Here is a 15,986-nt window from a genome sequence, read left to right as displayed (position 1 = left end):
CAGCACACCTCGCGAGATGCCATGTCAGGCTGACAGATGGGTGCCTCTGTCCCCTTCAGAAGCAAGTCACTAATGACCGCTACCCTATGTTTTGTCCTGGGAGTTGTGGTTGTGATCATCCCAGCCTTGGGGATATGTAGCTTCGCCTTCTCCACCTTGGGAGGCGATTCCTCATTGCTTGTTGCCAGGACAGTACAACGGTGGTTCATCACTATGGTGGGTGGATCGGTAGTAGGGGTGGAGCACTGCCTGCTGCCAGAAGTAACCAGCAGCCATTGTCCTCCCTGTGACAGAGCCATATCCTCCTCCTTCAGTGGCATGACAGCAGTCCTCTCTAGATGGATAGTTTCCTCAGCCTTGGATGTCTCCATATAAATACTGTCAATAAATTCCTCATGGAAACGGATGCTCCTCAGCCTAGCCACATCCTCCTGTAGCTCTACCGCCTGCTTCCTGAGAGATTCCACCAGCATACACCTTTCACCATGGATAGTCCCCTCAGTCTGGCTTTCTGAATGGAAAATGCAGACCACAGTCTTTGCAAATCTACCGCAGGATCTGGGTAGGGTATCCATGGTCAAGTTCGTGGTCTGGATGCAGGTGGAGGAGACAGGAGCAGTGTGGGTACTGGCAATGTAGCCCTTCATAACCATAGCAATTATATTACTATTGTCTCTTACAAACTCCCCTGTTTGCGGTCCCCTGTTCGCACAGTCCCCTTGGTGGCTTAGCCTATGGCTTTTAAGGCCTTTTCTCCTAGGTCGGTCCTATCCTCTTGTTCAATCACACAGAAGGAGGGTGATCACAAGGCTGATTGAGGCTGATCAAGGATGACCTAGGGAACAAAGGCTCAAACAGTCCGCAAACACACAATCCCAACTGACCCTGTAACTTTAAATAACCTCAAAGAGAAAGAAAAACACAAACAGCCAAACAAACTCACTCACCCCAAGATTACTACTTGCATCTTGTTCATTCAGCAAGGGGATCTCATTCTCCCCCTCTTAAACTTCCCTGTTTGCAGTCCCCTGTTCACTAGCTTGCATGTGCATGCACCTTAGCGTGCACAAGTAGGCCCTTTTTAATATGCAGATGAGAAATTACATGCATAAATGTCAGTTTGCACATATTGTCTATTCTTATGTGCAAATGCAGGTTCTTGCAGAAGCAGAGGCTATATATGTTTTTGCAAGCATAATGTTCCGTCCTTGGAAAAATTTCACCTTAACTGCTACTTATGAGCTGGTTTATGCTTTAACAGTCTGCCTTCTGTAATGAGTGGTGCATAGCTTCACTGCTCCAGGAGCAGAAGAGGAAGATTCCTCAGAGAGACAATATGTCAGGAATAAGTAACCTGATGTGTGCCATCTCAGCAGTGCAGGCTGGCATGGTTAGGGGTGGAGTCTTCATTCCAACCACTCCTTGCCCACTTGCTTGGATGGGAAGTAGTGAGCATGCAGTACCTGCTTACTCCTTTCAGGGATGCTGCACAGTAATGTTAGGTTGGAGAATTACTTTATAGGCTGGGTCACAAAATGGTTCTGTCTCTCCAGTTTCCCTGCAAACTGGAATGAAAGAATTGTGCCTGAGAGGAGGTCTTCAAGGAGTAGGAAAATAAAGCACAGAGACAAAAGGAAAATGCATAAATAGTAGGAACGCTTTCTATTCAGCCAACCTACGTGGCTAGTGTTCTCTTGTGACTCAGAGAGAACTGCAGAGCACTTTTAGACAAAGTTGGAGAAGCAAGTGGTTTGTGGAAAAAATACCTAATTTATGCCCTCTAATGATATTCAACTTCTCCATGCTATTTGGGTGGCCTACCCGCCTTCTATCTACCTCCCAAATATCCATTAGTGGAATTGTTTATTAATTGCAGCCTTGCTACTGACATGCCATGACTTTGATTGATGATTAAAGAGCTGTTCTGTTAAATGTACCAGGCAACATAAGCCTGAAATTACAGCTGTAGTCTGAAAAGTAACACAGCATTTAAAAAAAAAAAAAAGTATTCTGGGTTTCCAGTTTTCTCTTGATTCTGTTTCAAAAAATATTTTTAAACTATCTACCCTGGAAATTTCAACCTGGAATCTGGATTCTTTTTAATTCTGGATCATCACCAATGATCAAGATTCCACAACTGGAACTTAGTTAACAATTCTGTGAATTGTAAATGCCAAAAAAGATTCCAGCTCATTTGCCCAGAGCAGAATTGTGTGCAGTGCTAAGAATAAAAAGCAGTGAAAACTCATTTTACTTAGAAAAGTAAGCAAATAGACTGTGCATAGAAACAGAGAGTAGAACTCTGGAGGGTTAAGAGATGTTATTTTAACATCTTCATTTTTCTTGAACTTTTAATTGTCCATTGATTTCAGTGAAACAAAATGAACTGAAATGTTGGTTGGTTTTCCCTGCACCTGTGCTGAAGAACCAACTAGGAAAGAGTTAACATCTGATGTTTCTATGCTTGTTAATTACATAAAAAGGACAAAGACTACATGGAGATGGCAGCTAACATTATCTGTGACAGATTAATGTGTAATTTACAAATCCAAAATATTATGTTTGAAGATCTTCTATAGACACTGCAATTTTTTTCTTATGTGCAAACGTTAAGACTGCTTTCCCCCTCACCCCCAAAATCAAGAGCATATAACACTGAAGGTTTCAAAATCACTTACTTCTGAAATTTCTGTATTAGAGTGCAGTGGTTTATGGGTACCACAGTTATGGGATTGGTATAAGAACCCAAATACTAGAGTAGAATGATTAGTAATGGAACAGTTATAGACTTAAAAAAAAAATTGGTGGGGGGAGGCTTAGATTTTGTTTGTTTAACTTTACATTCCTAAATGAAAGTCAGGACAGTAAATTAGTGGCAAAAATCTCTATTCACATTCTCTAGTAACAGAAAATCTATAGTTCATAGCATGATTGACCATATCCCTGAGCAGCCAGTTTCACATTTAATCTTTCAGTAAAATTAAAAAGGAAGAATAATGGAGGCAACAATTATTGCACATGTTATTGTGCAAATGCCAGTTTTCTTTATTCTTATACAATTATGAAAGTCAAAAGGTCAGGATATGAAATGCTAAGAACATCCCCATAGCTGATCAGTTAATCCTGGGAATGCATAAAAGGGACTGCTTAGTCAGTCATAAAATTTTAAAGAGCTATGGTAAATCTCTGTGCAAATATTGCCTTCATTTTTACAGTAAAGCAGTTAAGTGATATTCAGAATGATCACTTATCTCTGTTCTGTAACCCATTTAACCCCTAATAGGGTACCTTGTTTTATACTTGTATTCCCTCTGCAATGGTCTTTATGTAAGAGTGAAGTAGAAGGGTTAAAAATTAAGAATTAAAATCAAGTTTACTTCACATCAGCATTGCTCACCACAGGATGAGTAACTGAATCATTCTCTAGTGAAAACATTTATCTGCAGCCCTCTTGTGCAGCTGCTTAACATGCCAGTTTGACAGTGTTCAGAGCTCTGTCTCCAAGACCCCATTGCGTTCTTGCTGCAGTTGATCAGAAATAATAAGCATGTGCCGAGCAAGAAGTGTACTTCCTATAAGCAGTGAAACAAGAAAATGATAGCTAAGAGAGACCAATTCATCATTACCTCTTTGAATTATAATTGGCATTCAGATATTTCTTATTCAAACAGTGTCTGCCAATTACATCTCCAGGAATGGGCAAAAGACTAAATTTTTTTCAGAAATCCTTTTCAAAATCCATTGCAACTCTCAGGTAAGCTTTCCAGACAGTTTTATTAACCAAATCTCGTGAAGTGTGTACTTTTTCTATATTCCTTTCCCTGTCATTAGCAATTAAAAGAACAAAAACAAAATAAATAAATGATGGAGCCAGATGAAAAATAGACTACAGGGTCAATAAGAGAAAGGAAGTTCAAAGGCACAAAAATAAGGTCATATGATTAAATGTGTAAAAACAAAATCAGTGGCATATATATAACTGCGATATAAGCCACAATGCTTCCTTCACATCAGTGGAAGGTAGCTATAATATATAAAAAAGAGAGCTGAATGGGGGCAAAACAAAGGGAGTGGCAGCTTTGCGAGATGCATCTGTCTGTTGACCAGGCTGTGAAGCCTTTATTCCCAATAGTGAGCAGTTACTTGCAGGAATAATCACATTGACATCAGTACAAACAACTCCCTAGTGGGAATAAGGGGTTCACAATATGGCATCACATGTGTATGTTAGGGGGTTCGGTGAGTAAATGCAGGTATCTAGTGGACAAGCATCCAGTTAAACCGCATGCTCCCTGTGAAGGTATCTAAAGTCCACTATGACATAATGGTCTGTATTAATTAACTGGAGAAGTTAATGTGGTGCAGACTAGCATTAATTCTCCATACAAAGGATAGTATTGGGGGGCAAAGTAGCTAACTATGCCACCAGATGTGTTGGGGGAGCATCTGGAAAGAAAACTGCTTTGTAGGTCTGGTGGAGGAACCATAACATGACACAGGTCTGTGCTTCCTGGCTGTCCCCAACTGATGCAGCCCCACCATTTCCCCTGCCAGGAAATCTCCATCCCTGTGAAACTGATGGGAAAATGTGACCAAAAAAAAATAAAAAAAATGCCCCAGCTTTTTTCAGTAACTTTTCCTTTCTCATGAGTGTCATTCCATATGAGGAAAAGATGGGGCATGCAAAGCCTAGATTTTGATGCTCCCAAAATCAGATATGATGAGCAGAGAGGAGACAGATATCTTCTGTTTACACAGAAACACCTCGCAACTCATCAATAATGACAGGAAAGGAAATACAGAAGAAAGTATGTGACAGGTTAATGGAGTTATAGTGGGGTAACAGTTTTTATCCCTGTGCTTCTTTATCCTCCAGAGCCTCTGCTTACATTCACATCAGCAATGTCATAGATTAATGAAGGAGTTGTTTCATTCCATCTACAATGCTTATTTTGGAGAAGTTTAGTTTACATGAAAAAGGAAAATAATGAACTTATCACAATGTCATTGCTTATAGGAAAAAACATATGAATAAGAGAGTACACATTACAGCAAGTGGACACCATCAACACTTCGGCTTAGCATTATGACATTTATTTTTTGTATATCATAAAAGTTAATACACGTGGTATTGGGAGCTTTGAATGACTATGTGTCAAACTGGTTCTTAGGATCGTACAGGGGTATTCTCGGCTGAAAACTCAATGCTGTGACGGCTACAAGACCAGATTCAGACTGGATGTAAGCAGATATTTGGAGCTTTCAACTGACGTCAGTAGGAGTTGCATCTAATTACACGAGGACTGAATTTGATCCATATTATTGATTTAAGCATGTGATGATAACCTGTTTTACCAGAATTCAAACCAGAACCCTAGCCTAACCTTATTCTGAGACGTCCTACTCCTCTGACAGTTCTCCCACTACTGAGCTAGGAGGCTGGTCTTTTATAATCCCACTTCCTGTCCCACCACTCTGCTTCCGGTTGGATGGCCATACATGGCCTAGTTCTGCCCACCAGGGAGTGATTTCAGATCTCTCCCCTTCTGACAGGGTGGGAGGCTGCACCTCCTCGCTGCACATATATGCAAGTGATATGTTTGTGTCTCTCTCCCCCAGATGATGTTGTATATCACTTGTATTTATGGCAAGATCTTTGGATCAAAGACTGTGTCTTTGTATTGTTTGTAGAACACCTAGCAAAATGGGGCTCAGATCCTTTATGTGCTATTGCAGTATCAATATGTAGAAATTAATGCAATGCTATGACAGCTATTGCCCTTTTCCAGCAGCTCAAGTGATACTAAAAGAGGTCTCTGATTACTACATGTGTACCCTGTTGTGATGGGGTATACAAACCCCACAGCAAGCCGTTGAACTGCTTTGGGCTCAGCTAGCTTGGCCCCACCACACTTTCAAAAGATGCACAGACTGGAAGAGGAGTTGAAAAGTAGCAGAAGAGCATCCTTATGAACAGATCAGGGAAGAGAAAAGACTTCTAGCTTGCAGCTCCTGTATCTTGGAAGGGGAGAGACTTGGGACTGACCTGGCCAGAGGGCCAAGACACAAGAGGAGGCACCTGCCTCCTCAAGAGAGAGAGAGAGCTACTGTGCTTGCCTGGCTGCGAAGAGATGCTAAGCGGTGAGCTGACCCCCTTCACAGCCTCCTTGGGTAGACTATGAACTTTGGACAACAGCTGAGTGGTAGGAAGTGGCCTAGGAAAGGCAGCCTTAATGTGCTTCTGGGCATCAGACCCTTGTATCACCTTCATGAGGCCCAGTGCAATGGGAAGGCCCAAAAACCCCCTCTGCAGGTTGAAGGGCCTAAGCTCTGACTGCTAGGCAATGCTCCCCATGAGCAAAGACTATCACACTTGTATACCATATTTGCCATGCATGTATCTAGATTAGGAATAAAAGTATGATGTTAGTACTTGACTAGTTTAGTACATGTTAAAGGTAGGGTGCCTTGTCTAGACTAGACTTTTAAAACATGTTAGTTAGCAAGTGGCAGCAAATGTGTGGTAACATGACAACTTAAAGTCTAATTTAGGAAAGGACCACACCATGCAAAGCACTGGAATTAAAGTAGCAGGATTCAGTTACAATCCAACATAGAGTGGAAAAATACTGACAAATCTAATACTTCTGAAGGATTTTCGTATTAAATATAGTAAATTAGATTCCTATTGCACCACGTCTAATAATTTGAAGTCATGTTAGATAGTAATTTGGGGCTTTGACTCTTTTAGATAAGTAGTTCTGTAGATTTCATTTATTTGACTGTTTACATTTGCCTGAACTAAATATTTAAATAGCCTTAAAGTATGTGTATGTTTGCTGGGGTGAGGCGAATGTTAGTTTGGTAATAAAAGTTAGAAGGAGAATTAAACTTTGAAATAGGAAAGATGGGAATCTTATTTACCAAAAGTTACAGTATAATAGTGAAAGAGAGTGAAGGCCAGAAAACTTAAAACTGGTAAATGTGAATGGAACAGTAAGCAACTTGTACAGTCATCCTCAATGAATGAAATGAACAGTTTTCACCACTCTGCGCGATAGCCTGTTTTATTTGTATTACATAAAATCTTTCCCTTTTCCTTTTTTATTGATTTCTTTCTGATACTGGAACAACTCAGTATCATAAATTGCAAAGCTGTTTGATGACTATGCTAGGTTCAACTCAAAATGTTAGTCCTTACTTTTATTTGTGAGTGGGATTGTGTCATGTTAGCGTTTGTTATGGTTGACTGCACTACAGAGGGAAAAAGTGTTGTAAATTTTGATGCAGTGCAGCTGTACAAACCGTTATGTAAGTGTCAGTTTTTAATTGACTGACTGGCTGTGTGCCTTTTTTCTCTAGATCTATCTGAATATTAGTAAATCATGTTGTGGTGGCATGTGGTACAGTGAGGATAAATTGTGAGTGTATATAAGCACCCATATGGTAAATTTATATCTATCAATATTGTTCTTAGTTACAGTATATATCTTTATACTGAAAATAAGATAGTACAATGGGTCAACAGGTTTTATCACATGCATACTTAGTGTATAATATATACCAAATCACCTCAAGACATGTCACTTTTTGGTGTCTAGATGTCACAATGGATTATTTACTGGTCTTTCATCTCTGTAGATCTTGGACCAAGTACAGCTCTGAACTGGGTAGAAATCCAATGAAAGATTGTGTTTAGTGCAGGATTGAATATGGCACATAATCTCAAATTTTGTTTTTGTTAGCTCATAAGTGAAGATTAGCTTGATGGTCTCCTCACTATCTCCGGTGGGTCTTTGTCTGCATCATACATGAGGCAAGAAGGCAATGTGGCCATACTTTCTCATTTGATCTCAAATGCAAGAAGAGTCCCAGCTTGAAAATTAAGTCATCTGAATGTACAGTCCTAATATGTGAATCCAGGGATGAAATAAACACAAGAATATCCTTGATGTACAGATAATCTGGTGAGAAATCCAATGAAGGCCAGTGAGATTCCTGGAAGAAATAACAGAGCTCTTATTTAACATCATAATGGACTTCTCAAGAGTCATTGTCCTGAGAGATCTGAACATCCACATAGACAATATATCTAACAACATAGTTCACTATTTCCTACTTACCATAGGTTTTTCTCAAGTTGTCTTGAGCATCATCCACAAAACCGAACGTACACTAGAGCTCATCTTTGGCATTGGGTCAGGTAGAGTGGACAACAATCTGTCCTCTTGCAGAGACCATCACCTTCTCATGATAAAGATTAAAAGAATCAATCATTTCCACTTCAGTGAATGAAGCTTCTAGAAAATGTTTGGAAGGAGTTGACAAACTAGCAGAACACTACAACCAACTACTGACTGAAGCCATTGATTGCTCCCCAAAGCCCCTTCCCTCCTACCATCTCTGTAAATTACTGTGATTTTTCTGATGAACTCTACCTAGTGAAGAAAAAAACCAGTTGAGTGAAGTGCATATGGGGCCAGATCCACTTGGCAACCCATGAAATTCTCCAGATGCAACTTCATATTGTGGCAACACAACTCTTTCATCATAGCAAAACATAGCATTTCTCTCCTCTGGTGTTGGGACCTGGAGAAAATCAGTCCTATAAGGAAGTTTAATTTTTAATGTTGCTTTATTTACAGAGCAGGCCCTAGGGTTGGCCTCGAGGTTTCTTTAAACAAACAGACAAATTTCCTAAGTCCCATTGGAGTACTTCCTCTTATGCTGCTACCAATTGCCATCAACACTCTCTAACCCACACTGTGTTGGGAACTCAGGTCCCCACTCCAAACAGAAATAAATACAAGATTTCTCTTGTAGAGAAAAACAACTCTTTACCTGGGAGGAGCCCTTTCCCCTTGTTGCACACAGCTGTTTTGCAGCTTGCTTCTCATCCCTCCTCTCCCCTCTCTCTCCTAACTGGGGTCAGTTTTTTAGAGATCACGTGTTCGACTCTGGTGATCATAATTAACCTGAGGTAACTTCTTTCCGTTCATAGGAAAAGGGCTTTAAGTCTGATATACCTGCCTTCAACCACCCTTTTAGATCTGTCAGGTCTGACTGTGTCACAGTATATACTCAGCAGCCATAAAGAAAGCTAAAAGGGCATATGACACAACTGAATCCTTTGTGTCCCTCTCAAACACAACTGCACCAGCTTGCTAAAGGTAAGCAGAAGTGTTTCATGCATCTCTAAAACTGACCCCCTGTCCTTCATGAGAAGTGAAGTCCAGTGAGAAACACCTAGTCCCCTTGATAACTGAGATAACCCGTGACTCCCTCAAAAAGGCAAACTATCAGTTATCCTAATGAATGCAGTACTCAGACTTTGGAGAAGCCAACCCTTAAAACAGCCTCTCTGAATGCCACCCACTCTCCAATCTGAGTTTCTTTGGTAAAGTTATTGAGACCCCAAGCTCCAGTAATATCTGTCAAAATCCTAGATATATATCACAGTCATGTTTCAGACCTGGCAATGATACCAAAATGGCCCTGAGGAAAACTGCCTGTTGTTCATGGCACTAAGGGACTACCTTCTTCTGCTCTTAAGCAGCAAATCAGATTCTTTGTTGATATTGCTAGATCTCTCTGCATCCTTCGAAACCATGGATCATATATGGTACTGATGACAAACAAACAAGATCTTATCTGAGAATGGCTTAGCACTGTATAGGATGCACTTGTTCCTTTTATATAAGTTCCAGAAAGTCATGATGGGCACCTGTTCCTTGTCAAAATTCTTAAATAGACAAATCAGTACCATCGTGCACTTCTACATAACTGACAGTCCCTTCTGAGAAGCCCAGGACTGGAACAGCTGAGATGATGTGAATTACAAATGAGCCACATTGCCAAAGCTGCTGTTGGCTCAGACAGACTGTGTAGTATCTGCTGGCATGAGTTGGGTACAGTGCCATGTTCTAAATCACTCTCATTAACTAAAACTCACCCACGCAATCTTTAGCAAGAATACACATGATTTGTAAAATACGTACAGATGACTATTCATGCTAATAGAGTTATTGTTTGACACCTTTTTAAATTGTTACAGTCACACAGTATATAATTTAGGATAAATCTTTAAAGCCCATATACAATAATCCATCAGTGCTGTGGCCGTTTAAAATGTGTAACAAATAAAAAATGTTAAAATTATTTATGAATGGAGCGACTGGTAAAGATTTGGGAAGATTCACTTCATAAATAATCTCATAAATCATGGAAACAATGAATTACATTTGTACCAAGTCAGAAGTGAACTACCTAGGTTAAAGCAGCAAAGAATCCTGTGGCACCTTGTAGACTAACAGACGTTTTGGAGCATGAGCTTTCGTGGGTGAATACCCACTTCCTCAGATGCATGTCAGTCTATAAGGTGCCACAGGATTCTTTGCTGCTTTTACAGATCCAGACTAACACGGCTACCCTCTGATACTTGATACCTAGGTTAGACTTAATATAATAATGTTGTTGTTTCTTTCAGATGGATATAATTAAATATACAAATAGAAGTATGGGAATGGACGACAGCATTCCACTGTTGGTGGAACCCTTTGACTGAAGAAAAGAAATATTCAGTATAAATAGATAAAAGTTAGAAATCAAACAGTTACACTTAATTGATGTAATTCTTGTAAATTTAATGTAATTCTAGGAAAGCTTCACAAGGATGATACATTTGTACACTTGTTTGCATGTATATTACCTCTGTGGAGATAATTAACACATCATAAGAGTTTAAGTATTAGGACAAAACCTAGAGCTTGTTGTAAATTCAAGAACAATTATCTTTAAGCATTTTCAGCATCTAATAATTTAGAGATTACAGTCTTAATTCATTCAGAATCCAAAGATTTTACGTATATTATATAATATGCTGTCATAAACACATAGTAGGAGTTAACAGAAGTACTTCATGTCTCTTTTGCCTGTAAAGGGTTAACAAGTCCAGTGAGCCTGGCTGTCACCTGACCAGAGGACCAATCAGGGGACAGGATACTTTCAAATCTTGAGGGAGGAAGTTGGTGTGTGTGTTGTTAGTTTTTGGTTGTTTTCTCTGGGGGCTCAGAGGGATCAGACATGCAACCAGGTTTCTCTCCAATCTCTCTGATACAGGCTCTTATAAGTTCAGAATAGTGAGTATTAGGTAGATAAAGCAAGTTAGGCTTATGGTTTTTCTTTATTTGCAAATGTGTATTTGGTTGGAAGGAGTTCAAATGTGTATTTTGCTGAAAGGATTTTAATTTGTACTTGAATACTTAGGCTGGGAGGGTATTCCCAGTGTCTATAGCTAAAAAACCCTGTAACATATTCCATCTTAAATCTACAAAGATAATTTTTACTGTTTTTTTCCTTCTTTAATTAAAAAGCTTTTCTTGTTTAAGAACCTGATTGTTTTTCTATTCTGATGAGACCCCAGGGGACGGGGTCTGGGTCCACCAGGGAATTGGTGGGGAGAAAGGAGGGAAGGGGGAGAGAGAGGCTAATTTCTCTCTGTGTTAGGATTACTGTCTCTCTCAGGGAGAATCTGGGAGGGGAAGAGAGAAGGAGGGGGAGAGGTGCATTTTCCTCTCTGTTTTAAGATTCAAGGAGTTTGAATCACAGTGATCTTCCAGGGTATCCCAGGGAGGGGAAGCCTGGGAGAGGCAATGGTGGGGGAAAGGGTTTACTTTCCTTGTGGTAAGATCCAGAGGGTCTGGGTCTTGGGGTTCCCCGGGCAAGGTCTTGGGGGGACCAAAGTGTACCAGGCACTGATATTCCTGGTTGGTGGCAGCGCTACACGTTCTAAGCTGGTAATTAAGCTTAGAGGAATTCATGCTGGTACCCCATCTTTTGGACGTTAAGGTTCAGAGTGCTGAATTATACCATGACGTATGCCTGTTTTGTTGTTCCTGTCAACACCTTTGAAAAAAGAGATATTTTTTGGTAGTGTGACTTTTATCAGCAAATAGTGAATAATTTGAATCCTCATTGAGAAGTCTTTTCTGAGATGTTAAGGTTCCACATGATGGAATTTCTGTTTTTGATATTCCATGTGTTATGAAGGAGATCAGACTAGATTATCATAATAGTCCTTTCTGGGCTTAAAAGTCTATGATTCCACAAGATACACGTCTACCTCGATATAACACTGTCCTCGGGAGCCAAAAAATCTTACTGCACTATAGGTGAAACTGTGTTATATTGAACTTGCCTTGATCTGCTGGAGCACTCCCCCCCCCCCGAGCACTGCTTTACCGCGTTATATCCGAATTCGTGTTATATCAGATCATGTTATATCGGGATAGAGGTGTACATGCTAATTCAGGGCATTACACACTATTAAACCTAGTGAAAGAAATGTTACATTTTGGAGGCTTTTTTTTTCTTTTCTTTTTTTTTTTTACTAACTTTAGATGTTCTTATTCTTTTTAATCTCTTTACTCACCCCTTTTGTTGTTCGTTTATCACCCTCCTGATTACTCTAGGCAGCCTGTCGCCAAGGAGAACGGTTCCCATTCTGCTGTAGTGGAGGGAGGCCATCCATACTATACAGTCCCCTCTCTCCATAGAATGTTCCACCAAATCGAAATCCTCCACCCTACACCACTTATCCAGCTACGGGTTCACTTGCAGCACCTTCTGACTTCTGTCTTCCTTTGCTCGTGGGATAGGAAGGATCTCAGAGATTGCTTGGACATTCTTCTTCAGGGAATCTGGAAGCGTGCTGAAGTCATCTATTATCTGTGAGGTATCCAGTGATGCAGTGTCATTATTGTCATTATGAACCATCCCCAATGGATTCTTGCCTGTCAACTTTAGGATGCTTATCTGATCTTAGAGTGAAGTCTCATGTCTTGGCTCTGGGAAGGCAGCACACCATCCTGTTGACAGCCTGTTCCTTGCAGAAGGGTTTCGGACACATCCCTGTCCTTGGCATCTCTCATTGGTGAGCTTACGTGGCTCACCACCTAGCACATGTGGTTTTGTGGATTGCATCATAAGGAGTGTCTAACTCGGGCTTTGTGGATTGCAGTGTTGTTCCTGTGATTTTTCTGGGTGTCTAAAATTAGGCATCACAATGTTCAGCATCACAATACCTAAGTTGCTTTGTGGAACTGGGTTGACAGAACTAATGAAAATCAACAACTTGCCAATTAGAAGCATCCCTAGGCAGCTGAAGTGAAGTGATAACCCCAGAAACGAACGAAAGTGCCTTACGATGAAGAGATGGGATACGTGTGCCAGCAGATAATGAGTGATTGTTTGCTCCAAGGGTTTTCATTGGTTGTCAAAGTGAGTGAGTGAATGAAACATTCAATTAATGATTTGGAAAGGTTTTTATTTTTTCTATCCTACCCTTGTTTCAGTGAGTTTTGGCTATCTCACATAGCAACATTAGGGCCTTGTCTTGATGGGCAAAAAAGAAGGTGTGTTTCTCCATCCTGTTATCTTAACATGATTGAAAAGGCTCATCAGAACAGAGCCTGGTAGTGATAGATTAATTATTCTCAAACTCCAGATGACCATGAGTTGTTCCTGTTCATTTTGTTTGTCTGCAGACTCCCATTGGAGGGGATTTAATTAGCCATTTACAATTAGTCCTCTGATGCCCGATGTGCCCCATCACCCAATGTGATAGGTCCTGCAGCATTTCCTTTGGAACTCTGTGGGAATCCATGTCACTTGCTGAAGTGCTATGGGTTTGAAGGAAAGGATTCTGGAGAACATCTGGGAAAAATTAATTCCTAATGACTGAACTTGAGGTCATTTAGTTAGAACAGCTTCCTCTCAGGGTGAAATGTAAACTCTATAGGAAGGACTAGTGTGCAGAACTGTTAAGTGTACATTGTTGATCATATTTTCACCTGGTGTGAATTGGCACAGCTCCACTGAAGTTGACGGAGCTTCACCAGTTTACCTCAGTAGAGAATTTGGCCTTAGGACTTTCTGTGAATGCCAGCGAGGCAGCACAAACTTCAAAAAAGATTTCAGCATGATGTGAAGGCCACCTTAATTTTTTTCAGTAGCTGAGCTATAAAGAGCAGTAAGCTGCATGAAGAGCTGTGGGAAGCCCTATTGAAGTACACACCCTGTCGATGCACGCAGTGCAGTAGCTGTCATTTAACTGGAATGGTTCCTGAGATATAAAACAGTGATATTTTTGAGAGAGCTCATGATAACTGCTTGGATTTTTCAGTACATGCATTTTTGTTTTCTAACCATTTTCAGAACAAAGCCTTTGGTATGTAAGGTATGGAGTATTGTTTGCAGTTAGGACTCCTAACTCTAAGGCCAATGTTCTGATGCTGGCTTTGAGGATCAATTTTTGGGCAGATCACTAAACCTTTCTTTGCCTCATTTTCCACATTTAATAATTTTACATACCAAAACACTCCTATGAGGTGAGTAATAAGGCTAAATAAATTAATGATTGTAGATGACAGGTTAGACTGTAGACTGACTGAAGTTAAAAACTGAAGGAGAATTGGTATAGGGATGAGATGGGGCTTAGTAGATGATTAATGGAGAGATAAGAGAGGTCCCTGATTCTTATTTATTTATGGCCACACATTAAATGTAGTCATAATTGTATTAACTGTTTTTGCACTCTGACTCAACAGACGTAAATCTCATTGTTCCTTTTTTGTTTTACAGTTTAGCCTCTTTTCAAATCCCACCCTCTGCTTATAAACAACTATAGACAGTAAGAAGAAAAACAAAATGTCAGAAATGTGATAAACCATTCCACTAGCTGGTAATCTGATTGCTAAGAAGCACACACACACAAAAAAAAGTTTACCTATATTTTCACTCCTTTTCCCACTTGCTGTTTCTCCAGGTCTTTGCTGGCTAATCAGTGCTAGCGGTGGAAAACAAAATTGTGATTTGCATTTGTTCTCTAAAGAATGCAATTCCCTTAATTTCTAATGAATCACATGGAGGATATAAAAAGGAATGATATTTTAACTTATTAAAAAAATTCTTAGTGACAACCACTGTTACATTAAAGGGAAATAAAGGTAATCTGGATTTCAAACTACTAGCATTGATGCTAGGAAAGTAGACGACAAAGCTTGTTTAGAAGGGAAAGCACCATGTTATTTTATTCCTGGTCCAATACCATTAACTTCGATCAGGGATTTGCCTAACTGTCTGTGCTCCAGCCCCACAGTAGTGTCCATATTATCACTTGCCATGGAAGTTGAGTTGGTTGCATCCTTAAAATGTGTCCTAAATATGTCCATTGTCTTACTATATTTGATGCTTTAGATTGTTTGCTCTACTTAGAATTTCTGATGTTGCAAGAAAGACTTTCCAATGGAGTCTTAAGATCTTCTAAAGGCATTTTTTTTTGAATGAGTGGCTCTTCTTATCAATTTCTGTTGTAAATTTCTGACTCTGCTCCATAAATGGAGATAGACATGATGCCACTGTTAAAAATTTGTATTTTTGTCAGTGCTAATCATATTACGGTACTTTTTCAAATTTTTTCCAGTTTATGAAAATTGTTTACTACTTTGACATCTAGCATGGTGTTGCCTTCATGGCACATCTCACTCCTTAGATAGATAAAATAGCTTATTTCTTCTAGTGCTTTTCATCCACTCTGATGTCCACTTTTGGGGACATGGATAGCCATGTAATTTTGTCTTCCCTTGCTGTAGCTGTATTTGCCAGAAGCTGGGTCTTTTCTTCCATTAAGCCATGTGTTGAACAAAGCAAGACAGTATCATCAGCAAAATCAAGGTAATCCTTATTATGCTTTATCTTTTGACCATAAAATTCCTCAATTGCCTTCAGCAGTTACTTTCCTCATGACATAGTCTTTGACCAGTGCAACAATAGTGGGGACATAATACACCCTTGCCTTACTCCAATTGCCACTGGAAACCACTGGCTGATGTTATCACTGTCTCTGAATGCACATTTGGCATTATATAGATCCTTGATTATTTTTATAATTTTTGCTGGTATTCCATAGTATACCATAATTTTCCAAA

At 39.9% G+C, this 15,986-nt stretch overlaps 1 protein-coding gene across 13 annotated transcripts in view; it reads left to right on the top strand.

Annotated features, from left to right (window-relative positions):
- Nucleotides 1-15,986, top strand: part of AOPEP (aminopeptidase O (putative)) — a 365,070-nt gene that overhangs the window by 22,304 nt on the left and 326,780 nt on the right. For 10 of the 13 annotated variants that reach the window (XM_050945697.1, XM_050945698.1, XM_050945707.1 and 7 more), the window contains one exon: nucleotides 10,487-10,596. The exons of the other annotated variants lie outside the window; for them this stretch is intronic. The gene's annotated coding sequence lies outside the window, so the exon portion shown is untranslated. The remainder of the gene's footprint in view (nucleotides 1-10,486; nucleotides 10,597-15,986) is intronic. 13 annotated transcript variants of the gene reach the window in all.

This window comes from Gopherus flavomarginatus, chromosome 3, assembly GCF_025201925.1.
Source record: "Gopherus flavomarginatus isolate rGopFla2 chromosome 3, rGopFla2.mat.asm, whole genome shotgun sequence".
Lineage (NCBI taxonomy): Eukaryota > Metazoa > Chordata > Testudines > Testudinidae > Gopherus > Gopherus flavomarginatus.
The sequence above is the reverse complement of the archived record's forward strand: the minus strand, read 5'-3'. Positions and strand labels throughout refer to the sequence as shown.